We start from the raw sequence: 15,851 nt of genomic DNA on the forward strand, positions 1-15,851 counted from the left end.
ATGTTTAAGCAGTAAGTAATGGAAGCGTTGAAAATGCTTGAGATAGGGTGGGGAAGAGAGAGAGAGAGAATGTTGAAGGTCAGATGTCTAACCTTTAACGTGATTAAATTTAACTTGCACAAATATTTCTTCTGTTTGTTCACCTTTGTGCTTAATCATATATTTGTCATATAAGTCATCTTTCACATCTCGTGTACTGCTGTATCATAATAAACTCTGCTTTGTGAACTTCTGTCTACTTCTTTATTTTCCTATTTCCATTCTTTCTTTTAAAATTTACATTTTGATATTTTACTGCATGCACAGAAAACTGCAAAGAAAACAATAAGTGTGTGGTCTACTCCCTTATGTAGAAGGTCGCAAAACCAAAACTTACAGGCATAAATAAAAATGTGACATTACTTATTGATGCTATATGTATACATACCATGGGTGGATTTGATTATGGACCTAGGCATTATTTAATGTTTAGTGCTTTACTGAAAATTGGTTTCTCTGTAACTCATGCCACGATATGGAAGTGGGTTTGCTATAAGAAATTGACAATGTCAAAAGTTTACTTTTTGGGAACTCAAGAAGTAAACACAAAGACAAATTCTCAATATTTTATGAACTGTTTTCATAAAGATGAAAACAGTTCATAATGAAGAAAATGAGCAAATGATTGAATTTTAAAAGGTCAGTAACTATACTTTTTTTTTTTTTAATCAAAACCCCAAACAAGAAAGGTATTAGAACCTGTAGTACTTGGTATTGTGCATGGTTTTAAGGTTGAGAAGATGAAAGAAGATATTTGTTGGCATTAGACTTGAACTTCTGTAGTTTGTAATTTTCAGGAAATACATATGAAGGAAGGTTGTTCCAGAAAATGAAAGTTGAATGAATAAATGAGGAAGAAAAAAAGGTGATGCTGTGAGTTTGAAGTTGGACAGTAAAAGGACGTTGACTGGTTGCAGCATGTGTTTGGACTGCTTTGGATGAGAGAGCGGGAATTATACAAGACAGTTCAAAAGAACAGTGTCTGTGGAAGTCTATAAAAGATGCATACAGCAGAAACAGAATGTCTATGAGATAGAGAGTGGAGAGAGAGAGAGAGAGAGAGAGAGAGAGAGAGAGAGAGAGAGAGAGAGAGAGAGAGACTCTTAGAAATGAGTCATTAATTAACCTAACTGCCCTCTTTTGATTGGAATCTAGAAGCCTTAGAGAGGGGTTTTAGGAGTACCACCCCAGATGTGGGAACAATATTCCATTTAAAAAATGATTAAAAGTTGATCTGTAACCAAGTTACAAAGGAGGTTAGGCAGGCGAAGGCAGATTACGAGAAATCTTTGGCAAGGGATGCAAAGAAAAACAGCAAAGAGTTCTTTACTTATGTAAACTCTAGAAGGAAGGGGATGAATCAGATTGGTCCACTTGATATTGATGGGTCAACTGTTGATGATCCTGCTCAGGTAGCTAACAAACTAAATGAATATTTTGCATCGACATTCACACATGAGGAGTTATTTAGCGAGGGGAAAGCCAGAGGTGTATTCAACTCTAGCAGTAAGCTAGGGAATCTTGTAATAACTGAGAGTAAAGTGGAGGAGAAATTGTTGAAGATAAACACAAGAAAGGCACCTGGGGTGGATGGGATTTATCCAGTTATATTAAAGGAGGCAGCAAAGGAAGTAAGCAAACCCTTAGCCATAATTATGAGAGCTTCCTTGGACTCAGGGGAGGTAGCATTTGCACATCTCCACAGACTGGAGATGTGCAAATGTCACCCCAATTCACAGAGGATCAAAGGCTGACACAAGTAATTATAGACCTGTGAGTTTAACTTCTGTTCCAGGAAAATTAATGGAGGCACTAGTTAAAGAAGCACTGCAGGATCATTTAGACAAGACTTCAGCTATAGCTCGGACACAGCATGGTTTTGTTAAGGGGAAGTCTTGCCTGACCAATTTGATTGGATACTATGATGCAGTCACAAAGGAACTGGATGCAGGGAATAACTTTGATATTATATACTTGGATCTTAGAAAGGCTTTTGATACTGTTGCACATGGAAGACTGCTGCACAAATTGGAGCAGTGTGGCATTGGAGGCAAATTGCTGCTGTGGATAAAGGGGTGGCTGAAGGGGAGAAGACAGAGAGTGGTAATCAATGGACACTGCTCGTCGTGGACTAATGTTATTAGTGGAGTCCCTCAGGGCTCAGTGTTGGGTCCATTATTGTTTTCTGTATTCATAAATGATATTGATGAGGGTATATCAAGCTTAATGTCGAAGTTTGCAGATGATACAAAGGTAGGCAGGGTTGTCAAGGACACTACTGACACTATGCTGCTGCAACAGGATCTGGAAAGGTTGAGCAGATGGGCTGAGAGGTGGCAAATGAAGTTTAACATTGACAAATGTAAAGTACTACACATGGGAAACAGCAACCCCAGATCAACTCTGTGGTACTACACTGACAGTGGTAGAGAATGAAAGGGACCTGGGGGTGGTTGTGCAGGCAAATATGAAGTTCTCTGAAGAGTGCAGATGGGCTGCAAGAGTAGCTCATGGTGTATTGTCAATGATATATAGGAATTTTTCTAGCAGGGATAAGGAGGTGATTATTCCCTTGTATAAGGCAATGGTCAGGTCACACCTAGAGTACTGTATACAGGTCTGGAGGTCTCATTTCAAGAAGGATGTAGAGCTGCTGGAACGAGTACAGAGAAGGGCAACAAGATTAGTGAATGGAACAAAGGGGTGCTTTTATGAAGAAAGGCTTAAGTTTTGCAAATTACAGTGTCTGGAGACTAGGCACCAGCGAGGTGATCTGATAGAGGTGTATAAAGCCTTGAATGGTTTGAGCATGCTCAATGCTGATGGGATTCTTCCTCTCGCTCAGAATAATCACCTGAGAGGGCATAAATTCAAATTGAGGAAAGACAGATGTAGGATAGACGTGCGGAAATTTGCCTTTAGCCAGCGGGTGGTTGGTTGGTGGAACAGACTTCCATCCCTTGTCGTGGAAGTTGATAGCCTAAATAAGTTTAAGGCTCAGCTGGACAGATATTTTGAACGAACAGAGGGATGAAGTGGAAGTGGTTTTTTTTTTTTTTTTTGGCTGATGCTGCATAAGCTTGCTTTCTTGCATCAAATGCCTCTACTAATGCTAATGGTATGGTGGATTTGTGATTTGTACAGAGTAAACAGTTGTTTGAACAAAAGTAAAACCGAGAACAAAAGAAAACCCAGTTTTATAGATGCAGAGGAAGCGATATTTGTAATATGCTTATACCAAGGGAGAAAGAGAGAGATTAGAAGCCAGGGTAATTCCTAATAGAGATATATGATTTAGCCTAGAAATCGGAGTGTAATCAAAGGTAAGCAGAGGAGCAGAAAAATCCTTTTTGCACAGTATAAGACATGACTGAGTTTCTTGAAGGATTGACATAAACTAAGTTATCTTTGTGCCACTGGAGAATTATCTGGAGATCAGCATTTAAGGAATTGATAGTAGATATTTGAGAAGTTGAATCTGTTAGTGCAGGGCAAGGTTTCTCAAACTAGAAGGTGAAATGTAATGTGCTACCATCAGCAAAACTATGAATAGGATTTCAGATCAGGTCAATGGAAGAAGGTCATTAATATACAAGAAGAAAAGAGTGGGAGAAAACTGAACCTTGGGGAACATATAGGAATTTTAGACAGAGAGCCATCTACAATCACCTGCAGCAAGCAGTCAGAGAGAAAGCTGGATACCCAATTACAAAAAACAGTTGCAAACCATAAGATAGAAGCTTATTTAGAGATGGAAGCTTAAACACAATCAAAAACCTTTGAAATGTCAAGGGCAACTTCTTGAGTTTCACCAAACTTTTCCATTGAATTTGTCAATAGATGGATAACATAAGCCAGAATATCACCCACACATTGAAGCCGACAGAATCCATACTGGTGATTGTTGATCAGATGGAAGGTTTCTAGATCGTTTAAGAGTTGGTGGTTAATCAATTTCCCCATTACTTTAAAAAGATTAGAAGTCCAGTGAGTTGATAATTGGATGGGTGGGATTTGTCAACCTTTTTAGAAACTGACTGGATGTGAGCAAATTTCCAAGCAGAAGGAAAACATGTTTGGAATAAGAAAGTGAAAAAGGTGACACAGAACAGGAGTAAGTTCATGGGCACAGGTTTTAAGAACTAGTGGAGAAATACCATCAGGACCTGGAGCTTTCTTAGGATGAAGATTGATCAAAATCCTTCTGATGGAAGACCACAGGAGGCATTGAATGGAGTACTGAGAATGGTGGTAGGTGTTTTACCAAGATCACCAATACACAAGTTGGAAAAAAAATAGGATGCTAGCAGGTCAGCTTTATCTTTGGCTGAAGTGGCAATAGAACCATCTGGTTTTGACAGAGGTGGGAACAGATATGGGCAAATCTTGCTTTGGCAAGAGACCAGAATGCTCGGCTGCCACTTGGACAAGACACAAGTTTTCTACTCTTAGCATGTTCGAAATCTAGTTTGGACTGATTGATAACTGATTTACGATTGTTATGAGCTTTGGTATAGGCAGAAAATGAACCTGGAGATTTGGAAGCAAGTCGATTAAAATATGTAACGTTCTTCTCTTGAACAGCTGCAGCACATTTATTTATTGGAAAACCAAGGTTTAGATAAAAGACATGATTTTCACTGACATGGTCCAAGCAAACATTGACATCAGAAGATTTGAAACAGTAGTCTAACCAAGGAAAAGAAGAAATCTCTCAGATCATCCCATTTTGCATTCTTGTAATGTCAAACAACACTAGGTTAAGAATGTCCACGAGAGAAAGGTTCCATTGGAGAAGAGACAATCACCATGTTGTGATATGAGGTGGCTATAAGACCACTTACTTTGATCGTGTACTTAGAAGAGTTGTTTGTGAGAAAAAGGTCACCCAAGTTGTCTGCGTGGTTAGGATTGTCTGGTATTCTGGTAGGTAAATTAACAATTTGTGTTAGGTCATTAGTAATTGCAAAAGCCTCAGCATCTTGACCAGCTGGGTCTGTGTGGCTAGGAAATGGAAGCCAGTTGGAGTTATGAACATTAAAATCATCAGTGAAAATTACCTCACTGTTAGGAAAGTTGAACTGAAGAAAGTCAAATTTCAAAGAGAGAAAGTAAAAGAATTCCAAGTGATTAGTGGAGTTGGGTTAATGATAGAGACAATAGATGAATTTGACAGAATGTGGTAGAGAGATTTTAAGCCAGAGAAGATCGAAAAGAGGAGATTCCAAATTACTGTCTCTGACAGGGAATATTAGTATGGACATATGCACAAGTACCACCTTTGAAGAGAAAGGAAACATACAGCGAATAATTTTGGCAACTGAGATGAGCAGTGGTTCAATCAACCGATAACTGAGATTCTGTTAGAAAAAGTACATGAGGTTAGCCACTCTGCAGCAGTATTATGATATATAAAGGTCCGTACTATTTGTATAAGTTTTTTTGTAATTTGCTATGGCTATCAAACCACGGTTTTAAATTATCTTCATACTTTTTCTGCATTTTTGGATATTACATGAGCTCAAAACAGCGAAGCATAACTCAGTGTCATTGTTGGCATTGGTTTCAGGGGGGAGAGCCCACAAACAATCGTTATGTGTGATGACTGCTAATTTTGTATGGTGGCTGTATAAAAATTTAAAAATGCTGAAGATTGAAAAGCTATAATGTATCCCGACATACCTTCCTCTATTACTCTGGTGCCACACAATGAAGACCTGTCAATTCCTAATCCACCTTCCAGAGAAGTCTTTAGAATTGGATGATGAATCTGGTGAAGAGAATAACACCTCAAAAACCTGTTCAGGTAATGTGCCACATTTTCCTAATCAGTAAGAATTGAATGACTTAGTGAACTGCTTAGTCTGACCACATCCAATACTCAGTTCAGTGACACCTTGTTTAAGAGTGGAATCTACTGAATCCCAGCTACAAGACTTCTACTTATAAAAAAACATTACTTATGCACATTTTTTGTTCTGGTGCAAAAAAAAAAAAAAGTTTGAAAACTGTGTTGCTTCACAATGGGAATATACACCCATTGATTTCTTTTACGCACTGTTTATGTTATGTTAAAAAAGACTACAGAAATGCAAGCTTCTATTAGGATAAACTATGATAAATATAGTAGGTTGTCTATGAGTTGATTATCAAGGAAGTGATTATCCCCTTGTATAAGGCAATGGTCAAGTCACACCTTGAGTACTGCACACATCTGGAGGCCTCATTTTAGAAAAGATGTACAGCTACTGGAACAAAGGGTTGCTGTTACCAAGAAAGACTTAAGTTCTGCAAATTGCAGAGTCTGGAGACCAGGCACCTGCGAGGTGATCTGATTGAGGTGTATAAGGCCTTGAATGGTTTAAGCAAGCTCAGTGCTGAAGGGATTCTTCCTCTTGCTCAGATTCCGCACCTGAGGGGACATAAATTCAAATTGAGGAACGACAGTCGTAGAATGGATGTGTGGAAATTTGCCTTTAGCCAGCGGGTGGTTGATTGCTGGAACAAACTTTCATCTGTCGTTGTGGAAGTTGACGGCTTAAGTAAATTCAAGGCTAAGACAAACTTTTGGGGTGAATGGATGGGTGAAATGGGAAGGGTTTTTTTTTTTTTTTTTTTGGTGATGCTGTATAAGCTTGCTTTCTTACATCATATGCCTCTACTAATGCTAATGAGTACCTCAGGGACTTCAAGATGCTGGGGTTCCTTCTGGTTTGCAAGGTGGTTTCACTGTGTTCCCTTTCTTTCTCTATCACTACAGCAGTAGATCAACACTACAGGAGAAGAGAATGATCTGCAGAATTGAGTTGCAATCTGGCACATATAATGTAGTAAAATGTCCCTTGTTTCCAAGAAAGAGTCTTGCTTTCACCACTCCATATCAAGTTGGGACTGGTCACAGTTTGTTAAAGAATTGGATCCTGACGGTGATACCTTGGAGCATATGCAGTCTATGTTTCTAAATTGTTTGATGCAACATTAAAAGGTGGCATATTTATTGGTCCCCAGATTAAGCAGATGTTGGCTTCACAAGAAATGGAAGAGAAAACGACTGATGCTGTGTGAAATGCCTAGCAGTCATTTCACCCTGTAGCAAATGGCTTTCTTGATAAAATTTAGATTGAAAATTACAGAGCTAATTGACAAGTTGATTGAAAATTACAGAAAAATGGAATGCAGAATGTTAAGTTTTATTACTTGCAGTCTCACTTGATTTTTTCAGACCAAATCTGGGTAATGTTAGTGAAGCCCATGGAAAGAAATTCTATGGTGAAATTTAGTCAATGGTGAAGAGATACTAAGTAAGATGGGGTGAAGCACTGATAGATGACTATATCTGGTTCCTTGTTTGGGGTGATCACACTGACCACAAAAGATAGACTTTCAAGTGTACATTTTTAATGAAAAAGTTTTTCATTAACCTGAGAAGGATTTCTACTTTACAATTTGTTATTAATTATTATTATTGTTTTTTTATCTTGCTGTTTACTTGTATCAAAGGTTGATACTCTGTGCTGTACTGGAGTTACATTGTTAATAATTCTGATATAATATAATTTCATATTTATTTTTCTTTCATTTCTGAGCAAACTGTGAATAATGCTATGGAAAAATTAAGGTTATATTTGGAATAAGCATATCCAGATCAGAAAGGAACACAAATAAAGGCAGATAAACTGAACCTTTTTGAAATTTTGTTACATAATGTAATCAGATATTACAGATTCAGTGGTACTTTTACTGGCCAGAGTTATCTCAGATCGTTAGGAATTATGCAGTTTCTTTAATGAGAAATGTGTTTTGTGACAGAACCGTATACTTTTAGTGGTTGATGCACCTCCACATTTTGACTGTGATATCCATGCTTATCTGGATAGTGAATTTCCTGAACAATGAATAAGTCATAATGGCAATAGGTTGTTGTTTGGTTTTTAAGAGCATTAGCAACTAAGGCCATATTGCTCCGGAGATATGTGGTAGTCATTCCCTGACCTTTCCGCATCCTCCGTATTTGGTGGTGACGGGCTCAAACCCCGGTCTAATCAAGAAGCGTGTGCTACGCACTGTTGCTCCTTCCCACCTGGCTACGGAGGCGCCATAATGGCAATATGTCCTCCCCAGGTCTCCAGACCTCACTCCCCTAGACTTTTTTTTTTTTTTTTTTTTTGTGTGGGGTATTTTAAGGAAAGTCTCTGCTCAAACCACAAATACTGCTGGATTTCTGTATAATAATGCAATGACAAGCAAGCAGAATTACAGCTGACATGTGTATTGCTGTATGGCTATTGAGAAACAGTGCTGTTCACGTATGTGTGCTGGTAGCAGGCATTTTGAATATCTGATATAACATTGTGTAATGCATCCTATTTCTATGTATCTAATTTGCAAGAATAGTTCAAAAAGTTCATATTCTAACATATACAAGAAAGCCATACCATTATGATTCCCTTTTTATTTTTTGGTGTAGCACCAGCCACTGTAAGGCACTTCTCCCACTGATGCTCTAGTGCCTTAATCCCATTAGAAAAATAAAAATATTTATCTTGGCCCTCTAACTGTGCACCCACAGCTACAAACACCATCTTCCCACCGATGGTATTCTTCAATTTTGGGAACAACTAATTAGGAACAAAAGTCACTAGGGGCAATATCTGGAGAATAGGGTAGGTGCTGAAGCCATTGAAATCCTACAGCCAGTATGGCAGTCTTTGCAATCTGGGAGGTTTGACTGGGTTGCCGATGATGCCCTCTGCATCCCAAAAAAAAAAAAAAAGATGCCATCACCTAGCCAGCTATCAGAGCAACACAGAATTTCTTGGGAGGTGGAGAACATAGTTGCTTCCACATTAGACATTGTTTTTTTAGGGTCTGAGTCAAAGTGATGAACCCATGTTTTATCCATTGTAACAGTCCTAGAACAGAAATTTCATATCTCCTCATGAAGCATGTTTGAGTTGGTGATGTATATTTGTTTGCGACATGCTTTTTGCTCATCTGTTAATTCGTAGGATCCATCAAGCACTGAGTTTTTTCATCTTCAGAGATTTCATCAGAATTGAATAGACACTGCAGATTGAAATGCATACAAACTCAGCTATACCTAACAGTTATTCATCCATCTTGCATCACTAGGTCATGCATGCAGTTGATGTTTTCCTCAGTGGTAAATGTGGAGGGTCTTCCAAAACAATCTGCATCATCGTATGATTCCCTGCCACAACAAAATGTGCTGCTTCATAACAGTGGAATATGCAGGAGCCTTATCCCCCAGTGTCTGCACCATGTCAGGATGAACCTCCTGTGCGGACATTCCTTTCAAAGATAAGTATTTTATCACCACCTGTAGTTCTTTTTTCTCCCATTTTGAAAATTTTCTACTTCTTATTTCACAAAATAACCTCCAAAAAAAAAAAAAAAAAATTGGATCTATTAAAATGAGATTTGGAACAGTCATAAGAAGACGTACTACCTGTTAAAAAAAAATACTGCATTATCATAAAGCATATTGCATATGCACTAGAAGTAGGTTAGAATAATAACTTTTTGAATGTGCCTCGTATTTATATACAGGGTAAAAGTAGCATCATAATTTTGTAAGCTATGTTGTGTATTTTAAATTTAGTAAATGTATCATACACTGAATGAAATCAGTGGTTTTGAATGTTTTATTCTGTCTAGCAGTTAAGAATTCTGCTGATGGCACCGGCAAACGATGTAAACAACAAAACAGGCAACATTTAGTAGATCAGAATGAACTCTGTTTTTCTCCTTGAACAATCATGTCTGCAACATAAGTTCAGTGATGCTTTCACACATAGTATGGAAAATTGCACTCCTAATAGATATTCCATTAATATGACAGTCACAGAAATGTTGTTCATACATGTTAAGCTTTACTGCATGCAAAACAATTGCAAGTTCATATGCAAGTGATGACACTATGAAAAATGTGAGGGGACAGCATTTTGTTAAAAATGCTAGAAAAATCAACTTATCAAGCCTAGTCACAGCTTGCAGTACCTGAGCATAATTATTGTATAGTGAATGTTGAGAAAACAGCTGAGCCTAAAACCATAAAAATTGCTAATGCTGCAAGCCATAATGGATGCAGCAAGAGAAAATGTCACAAATTTTGTATCTGCATTTTGAAACATTTTGTTCTCAGTCACTAAAAGATTTATGGTCTATATTTATTTGGGGAAAAATTATTATGATGGGAAATATATCATGACATGTTGGATACTTTTTTCTACCACAGATCTATGTTATAAAAATCAATGAATTCAATGATCTTTGAAGATAGTGCACATCATCTGTCCATGTACTGTTGCTGACTGTTTTCTGTAATTGGGTATCCAGTTTTCTCTCTGTTCGCTCACTGCAAGTGATGGTAGATAGCCCTCTATCTTCTAACTTCTCCACTAATGCTGGTGTTTCCCAAGGTTCGGTTCTTTCTCCCACTCTTTTCCTCTTGTATATTAATGACCATCCATTGACTGGAAATCCTATCCATAGTTTTGCTGATGATAGCACATTGCATTCCACCTTCCAGTTTGAGAAATCTTGCCTTGCACAAAAATCTTCAACTTTATCCACTTCCAGTTCCTTAAATGCTGATTTCCAGGCAATTCTTCAATGAGGCAAAGATAGCTTAGTTAATTCCAATCCTTTAAAACTCCCTACCTTGTATCTTGCAAAAAGGATTCTTCTGCTCCTATACTTATCTTCAATGACACTCAGATTTCTAGACAAAATCACATATCTCTATTAAGTATTACACTGAAGTCTGATCTCTTATCCATAAGCACATCACAAATATTACTTCCTTCCTCTGCATCTAAAAAACTGGGTTTTCTCTTTTGCTCTTGGCATTACTTTTCTCCCAAATGGCTACTCCATACAAATCTCAAATACACCTACTATGGAATATTGTTCCCACATCTGGGGTGGTGCCCCTGTAACTGTTCTCAGGCTTCCAGACTTTGTTCAAAAGAGGGCAGTTAGGTTAATTAATGATCCATCTCTTAAAGAGTCTCTCTGCCCTCTGGTTCATTGGCATTCTGTTTCTGCTGCTTCCCTTTTCTATAGATACTTCTATGGACACTATTTTTCTTAATTGGCTTCTATAATTCTTCCTCTCTCTTCCAAACCAGTCTGAATACATGCTGCAACCAGTTATCATCCTTTTACCATCTAACTTCAAACTCATAGAATCAACTTTTCTTCTTCCTCGTTTATTCCTTCAATGTCCATTTTCTGGAACAGCCTACCTTCACATGGGTTCCTTGGAATTTACAATCTACAGAAAAAATGTTAAGAAATATCTTTCATCTTCTCAACCTTTAACTTAAGCATGGCACTAAGTACTGTACGTTCTAAATACCTTTTGTGTTTGGGATTTCCATAACACACACACACGCGCGCGCACACACACCCCATTAGGCTAAAATAATTAAATGGAATGTTAGAAATATCCCATTTAACCCCTGCTAATTTGAAGACTGCTGCTCTTTAAATTATTTTCCTGCTGCCTACACCTTTTTTTCTGGCAGCGAGGCTAGGAGAGAGGAAGTGCATTGTGTGAGCTCCTTAGTGCTTCTTTGAAAAATAAGGAATTTTTAAGATTTGTATTATTCAAATTGCAGAAGATTTTTTATAGGACTTTTTGAGTTTGTTTGTAAAGTTACAGTATTTTATTGCAAGTTAATGTGGAGAAATTGGAGGTTAAATTTACTACCTTATAGTGGCTGCCATTATAACGGTAGTGATAATGGCTATCGTGTTTAGTGTTGAACAATTGATATGATTGTGTGCATTATAAATTTTGGTTTTTGTGTTCAGGTTAGTGTTTAAATTTATTAAAATGTAGTTTTAATTATTTAAGATTTAGATTGTGATTACCAGGGTATTGTACTGGTAATACTTGCATATTTTGTGTTTATTTAGGATTGAAATTTTTATATTGGAGTTAGATAGTTGATGCCATTTTGGTTTTTCACTTTCCTTGTAGAGTTTTAAATTGTACCTTGGGATTAGTGGGTAATTTTATATTATTTATGGAGGTTAAATTTATGGAGTCAGTATCAATTACATAAATATTAATATTTATGTAATTGGTACTGACTGACCTTCCATTGTTTTATTATAGAATTTTATTATTTTGGTATTTTGAGTATTCATATTATCTGTATATTAATACGGAAGCCATTTTCTTGAGCCGGTCACTGTGAATGATAGGCCTAACTGATCAGGCTGAAAGTGGTCTCGAATTGAAGATATATCTTCCTAGGTATGCAGAAAGTTTTTAAATTTTAAAAATTCCAAATAGTTTTATTTTGAATCCTGTGCCACAATTTAAATTTTATTGTCAAGCTGGAGAGCAGAAATACAAGTCTTTCTGCCATTCTCAGAACAGTTCCATCTGTCTTGCCAGATATTCATGAATTCATCATTTATTCTCTGCCTCTCAGCAGCCATCTGATAGAAACTGAACGCGGCCCCCCACCACCCAGCACAACCGGATGTCCAAAATTTAAGTGGAAATGCCTCTTCTCAGACAATATCTCAACCCAGATCTTATAACCAATAATTTGGCAGGTAATTTACCCAAAATTACCTGTAAAATGTCAGTTGCCACTGTACAGCAAGCCCTTGTCACACCTAGAAGAACAAACCTCTGAGCTGAAAATTTTAAAACTTTTTAATTATCACCTTTGTAATGTTCCAGAGGCATACGTCAGAATGAGTACAAAAACACATTTGTATAACATATTTAGGGCACACCCCTTTATTCCCCATTTGACCCTGATGACCCTCTAGAGCTTGCCATATAAATGCTTAACTTTCACTTTCAAATATTTTACCTAGTCTGTGAAAAAGTGATGCTCTTCCAGATGCAAACCCAGGTACCGAACATTAGAGACGTTCCTCCAAGAGACACGTCCACTTCTGATAACTGGCAGCCTAGAACAGCTTAGCCTACCCATCAATAACAAGGTCACAGTTCTTTCTTTAGAAATGGTGAGCTTGTGAAGTGTGAGCTTGTGAAGGGCACTCCAATTTAACAACTTGATCAAGGTTATACTACTTTTCTCCTCGATTTCTTTCCTGGAGTCACCCGACAACCAACACAAAGTCATTGGCATAGGTGATGGCAGTAGCATTCCCACAAGTCACCCCTCTAAAAATTCATTCATCGCCATTGTCCACTTGTAGAGGCAGAGTATTGATCCCTAGGAACAACCCTGTTGAACTTTATATGTTATTTGATCAAATTTTGACCGGACAAGAACACTGCAGTCTGATAAGTGATCCTTCAAAATGTTGTATAAATTACCGGGACACAGAGTGGTTCTAGCCCTGTGAAGGATACTATCCTACTACAGGGCATCGAATGTGGCCTTATAAAGTCCACGAACAAACCGAGGACATATCGCTGAGAATCATGCACATTCGAAAACTGACATGTCTGTCAGTTTTCGAATGCCGTCTTCTGTGGACCTGCCTATTTTAAAACTGTACCGTTTCTCTGAAATTAAGTTCGAAGCTCATACATACCTTGCATTGTTATGGGTAAAAATGCAATTGGATGATATGACGATAGTTCACTCAAGGACTTCTCTGGATATTTTAGGATCACTCTAAGGACAGCAGTTTTCCAAATTTTAGGGAACAAATTTTCCTCTAAACATGAATCATGAATATAGAGTAAAATGTTTGGATACATTACATAGAATTTTTTGATTACCTGGGTCTCCAAGAGGTACAAACCCAGCACCCTACCATCTTTAACAAGAGACATGGCTGTGTCCAATCCATATCTCGAAATAAAGAATCATTCTCATCCAGATTATACAACCTGTTCTCCTCCAAAACTCCCTTCTGGTCTACAGTATTTAAATTAAAATCATTAGTTAAAAATAATTCTGATAGGATCTGCCTGATGGTCCCTGACCAGGTTGTCATTTCACCTGCCCCTTCCTTCCGAACACTATACATGATATCACCAACAAAAATTTTATTAGTGACAATCTTGCAAATTGTACTCCAGGGATCAGCATTTCCAGCTCTCTCCACAAAACTTTCCCAGCAGATTGCATTTTTTAATTTCCTCGGAGTACAAAGACCTTAGACTACAATATATGTTTCTAAAATCCTCCACCACAACACAATTAGTCACTCTACGGGCGCTTTGGTGCTGCTTCCAAATAAAACGTACATGTTTTCTAAGATCATTTAAAGCCAGATTCCACCATGGAACTTTTCAAGAACATTTTTTCCTTTTCTTCATTGATTTATTACTAGCTTCCTGTAGCATTTCAGTAACAGTCCTGACCTTGTTCTCAGTACTTAATTCATCCCATTGTGCTATTCTCTAGATCCTCCATCTGACAGAGTCTTCAAAAACAGTGCATTTAACAGTTTTAATGGCAAACCGCTCTATCTCATGCCAGGTTTGGGAGACATCTGTGATACAGTACTTAAACGAGATACATCTGTGGTCTCACTGGTGACCAGAGCCTCCCAAACCATCCACTCTACCAATTTATTGCCAACCATGTGCTGGAAAACAGACTTACATATATATGATTCTCCCCTGACAGTGAAGAAAGTTGAAAGCTGCTGCGCGTCATTCATTATCCCCCACCCAGAAGAAGAAAGCAATTCCTCCAGAATTAATCCTTTGTCATCGGAATCCTCACCCCCCAGAGTGCAGAGGAAGCACTTGAATCTGCAGCAACTGATTTACCATTCAGAATAATGTCAACCCATTCAAGATAACTTACATAAGACTAGATTTCATCACTATATTTACAATACAAGGATACCAAATACACAGAGCAGGTGGGGGATGCCAATTTTACAGCACATGCCGCAATCAAATCAAAGTGAAGTAATCATTGTGACAACAAAGTCCGGATTGAGCACAGTGATCGTGGCATATGGATATCACCAGTTTAAATCACTCTGTGCATTGCTGGATATCCTCGAACCTTACCTAAATAGGTATATTGACTGCTGAACCAGTAATACATCATATCCATCCTCCACTGACACGCAAGAGAGTTGTGCAGGAACATCTTTCGCATGATGGGCATTCACCTGCAGTATCTTTAAATTACAGCCACTCCCCGGCTTACATAAGGGTTGCTCTGCGGAACTCTGCATAAGTTGGAATTTCCATAAATGCTTATGCAGCACTCACAAATTTGATTGAAGCAAAAAATAAATGCTCGATGAACACGTAAACAGAATTATTTATTCAATTTTTTTATCTCATGCACAAGAAAAATTACAAAAGGAGAAAAGCATAACGTTAGCAAGTTTTACTTTTCGAGCATTGTTTCCAGAATTAACTCTCCAGCTGATAAGCAAGGCGCTGCAGAAGTTGAGGGCTCTGGAGATTTAGAAGGGGTTTTTTCCAACACATCACAAAATTTCTCTGCAGCTGCAGAATCGGCCCTGGCGACTTCACCTCATACTTGAATGTTTTGGAAACCAGTGCAATGCTTGAACCTATAAAACCACCTGTTGCTTGCCACGAACTTGGCTTGGGGTTCACCATACATATCCTTAATATATTTATAAATACTTTTTGCTTTTGCTTGAATGGCTATTGGACTCAGGGGCACTTGCTTCTGAATCTGATTTTCCATCTATATTATTAATAGCTTTTCCATCTTCGATATAGTACCCGAATACTGTTTTGTGATCACTGTTGAAGCAGTGAGACCTAATTCCGTGCAATAGATGAAAAACTTTGTCCTGCTTCATACGTCTTAATTAATCATCTTCATTTCTAAATCAGTTTT

The 15,851-nt window shown here is 37.8% G+C and overlaps 1 protein-coding gene across 2 annotated transcripts in view; it reads left to right on the forward strand.

Moving 5' to 3' along the window:
• LOC150090710 (leucine-rich repeat flightless-interacting protein 2-like) overlaps window positions 1-15,851 on the forward strand; it is a 195,059-nt gene that overhangs the window by 101,354 nt on the left and 77,854 nt on the right. The window lies entirely within an intron of this gene.

Source organism: Mastigoproctus giganteus, chromosome 1, assembly GCF_048544385.1.
Source record: "Mastigoproctus giganteus isolate SK-2022 chromosome 1, ASM4854438v1, whole genome shotgun sequence".
NCBI lineage: Eukaryota > Metazoa > Arthropoda > Arachnida > Uropygi > Thelyphonidae > Mastigoproctus > Mastigoproctus giganteus.